We start from the raw sequence: 3,555 nt of genomic DNA on the forward strand, positions 1-3,555 counted from the left end.
CCCCATAAAAAACCCAGCCAAAAGGGTACACTTCAGCTTAACTGACATCGTAGCTTGAAAGCAGACTTCTGGGATTACCTTTAAGCACGATTCTCTCTACCAGATTACAGATTACAGGCACCGCAGACAGGGACTTCCACTCTGAGTTCCAGTGGCTCCTCCTTTCCGGCACACAATCTAAACTCAAATCAAAGTTTTTAGCAACAATAAGTGTAGTGCTAGCAATGCCTTGCACACAAGCGCCGCTCGCTAAAAGGGAACTTTTGTGTGTGGATAAGTAAAGTAATCCCTGTCATGTGTACCAAGTCCATCTAGGAGCCCATCCTAAGTTGGCTTGGATTGAAAAATCTGTAGGTGTAATCCCCAGGCAGCTTGTATTTCAAATTTGATGGTTTTGCAAGTGGAGATCCTGCTGTAGTAGTACGAGTATTGTTTTCCCTCTGCTCCTGCAACTCCCATTCCCAATCACCGACTGACGAACTGCTGCCTCGCAATCCGAAACTTTGCACTTCAATTTGTGAACATGCATGCAAATAACGAGCGGCAGTCTGGAGCTGGAGGTGACCCACCTCTCGTGGGAACACTCCTGGGACTACACTCGGAAAACATGGAGTTAACACAAAGTTTAACTACATCAGGTGCTGTTTGTTCACTTCGAGGATACACGGTGAAAATGCAAATGGGCTACATATGTACTCTGTAAACTTTTTCAGGCAAATCAGAACTCATAAACCCACTTCTAAAGTTTATTTCCTTACCTATTTAATCCAGTTTACTTGCGAAGTTTTTACAGTGTAGTCCCAGTTGCCAACGTCGCGGGCTGGAGCCAATTCGCATTGATTCGGCGACCTGGCACATGCTCCTTGGGATGCTGATTAGATGCTTAGCTGGCGGGGTCCTTGATAAATGGCGGCAGTTTAAAGTCGAGTGCGTCTGGCACTTGTATGATTTAAGAGTTCAAGGTTCAACTCCGCACCCAGTTCTGCACGCGGTCGTCCAGCGGCGCAACAAGTGGATGTGATCCCGGGCCGGATGACACTTCCAAATGCGGAGCCAGACGCATAATTAACCCGACATCGGCAATCGAATCGGGCGGAAAAGCGCCAACTGCTGTAGCACAGTAAAAAAAGAAAGTGCCTAAAGGTATACAGTGAAAATGAAATCGTCGTCTTGTGATTTCTAATTTTTAATCCAAAGAATATTTTCCAGGTTTAGCCCTTTCTTCCTTGTATTTTACAGGTTTCAAACCCATAACTGGGCTAAAATGCTCCCCACGATCATCAGGATAACTTTTTTTTGCAGCTTATGATCCATGAAATTGATCCAAATCACCTTTTGGTTAATTTGGAAAATTAATTTTTTTGCCAATTTTTGAAAATTCGGCAAGGGGTACCATCATAAAAATTTGCACAAATGGGCCAAAAATTATTCTTTTGAAATCAAAAAATCTTGAATGCCAATCGATTAGGCATTCAATTACGAGCTCAACGCGGTATGACACTACATATTTTTATCACTTTTTCCGATTTTATTCAGATGCTTTCTATCTGAAAGTTGGTCAAAATGGAAATCTTAGCCTAACGACTTGGCTAAATCGGCTAAAATGGCAACTACAACTTGTGGTATACATGTTTTTTATAGCTTATGACCCAAGCAATAAAATGAAGTCAGTTTTTGGTTGATTTGGAAAAATTAATTTTTTTGCCAATTTTTGAAAATTCGGCAAGGGGTACCATCATAAAAATTTGCAAAAATGGTCAAAAATTAATTCATTTGAAATCAAAAAATCTTGAATGCCAATCGATTAAAAATTCAATTACGAGCCCAACGAGGTATTCACTCCATATTTTCATCACTTTTTCCCATATTTTTTCGCAGGCTTCCCGCTTGAAAGTTGGTCAAAATGGGAGTTTTAGCCCAAGGACCTTTATTTGCATCTTGGTTTCGGGGTGACTTTATTTTCGAGTGTTGCTGGTAACCAACTTCTGGCTTTCCATTTGAGGCACTCGTGCGCGCAGGGAGATGATGAGAAATGGACTACCTACATAGATGGCGATACCTTCATATTTCATCGCATTCCGCATCCCGCATCCACGCACACATGGCAGTCGAAAAAGTTTGGGCCAATCTGCTCCAGGTTCTGGCCGTAGTATCCTAGCTGATTTGCTGCTCCTTCGTGGGGTTTTGCTGCTTTACGAGCAGCTGTCTAATGTAGCCGAAGGAACACAAAGAGAGCTGCTTTTGGCTGCGCTTTATGTGGATTTAACTAATGAAGCAGTGGCAGCAAGAGAAAAAACCGGGTTTCGCCGCCTCGCATATTTTAATAAAGTTTCGGCTTTATGAAACTTATGTTTGCATTTTGTTGGCCATAAATTCTGAGTGAGGGTGTGAGTGAGTGAGGGGCGGTGCCTCAAACTCTGCCAAGTGACACCTGAGCCCAATGAAATTTTATGGCCCGACCTTGGATGTTGAAGGTGGTGGTCTCCTCTCCCAGGATTTTCCGCCTCCGAAAGTATGCAAAGCATTTCGCGAATTCTTTTGCATTTGCCGAGGACTTGTGGCTTTTTCGCAGCGCGGCAAAGGGTAGTTGGAAAAACGTGGCTGCCTAAGTGGAAATTAAAACAAGCGAATGTTTCACATAGCTGGCGGAAAATCCAATTTGAAAGGCTCCTGTGTGTGCTGGCCATTTCGGTGGTCAGCACGTCCATCGCTAATTGCCGCGAAACACTCATGCAGAAACTGGCCAAAACCGCAGATGCGTCGCAGTGGGCGGTGTGCGAGTTTATTAGAATGCACAATTTATGGAGCATCATTTAAAATTTTACAAACCATGCTAAATATATATACACACATAAAATGGTTATGCATATTGTTTACTTTACAAATGAGTGTTTATATTTGTATGTATATTAAATGATTCTTTTGATTTGTATCCAGTGACAAGCGGATCTGATTCAGCACTATCTTCTGCGAAGTGGACACCAGCTAATGCCCATTGGTGTCTGTTGGTCTGTTGGTTTTTCCAATTTATCCATCACATTTACAGCGACCAAATGACACGCACTTAAAAGCAGCGGGATACGCGGAATAAATACGCAGGATACCAGACCAGATAGCCGGGGGAAAAAGGAAAATTTAATTTCCAGCGGCCGGGCAGCGGTCATCAATCAAAGCACTCGTCACATGCTGTCGGCAGGCTGGTTGGTATTTAGCCAAATATACATTTTGCCCAGCATAATGTTGACAAACAAATTATCATTCTGGCTGGGAACGTGGCGGTGGCGGGGGCAGCGGGGAAGGACGATGAGGTGCAGGACGAGGCGGGCTTAGCGTTGATTAAATGGGGTCATCAGCAGGGCACTGGCACTGCCACTGGCACTGGTAACGAGCGCTGGTATCCTTGCAGATAGTTAATGATGCCCAGCTGCTCGGCATATTGGACATTGCAAACTGCGGACAAGGTTCGAGCCACCAAGTCCAACTGGCCGCCCCCAAATAAGTCCATCATAATCATTATGGATGTGTTCAATGGACTGCATGGCGGCGAGAGATAAA

The 3,555-nt window shown here is 43.9% G+C and overlaps 1 long non-coding RNA gene across 1 annotated transcript; it reads left to right on the top strand.

The window, feature by feature from the left end:
- The first annotated feature begins 324 nt into the window (after nt 1–324).
- On the top strand, nt 325–2,295 carry LOC120452299. Its single transcript, XR_005616451.1, has 3 exons — nt 325–1,143; nt 1,210–1,622; nt 1,879–2,295. It is a non-coding gene; the product is annotated as an uncharacterized LOC120452299 (long non-coding RNA).
- Nucleotides 2,296–3,555: the final 1,260 nt, after the last annotated feature.

The sequence above is a fragment of the Drosophila santomea genome, chromosome 3R, assembly GCF_016746245.2.
Source record: "Drosophila santomea strain STO CAGO 1482 chromosome 3R, Prin_Dsan_1.1, whole genome shotgun sequence".
Taxonomy (NCBI): Eukaryota; Metazoa; Arthropoda; class Insecta; order Diptera; family Drosophilidae; genus Drosophila; species Drosophila santomea.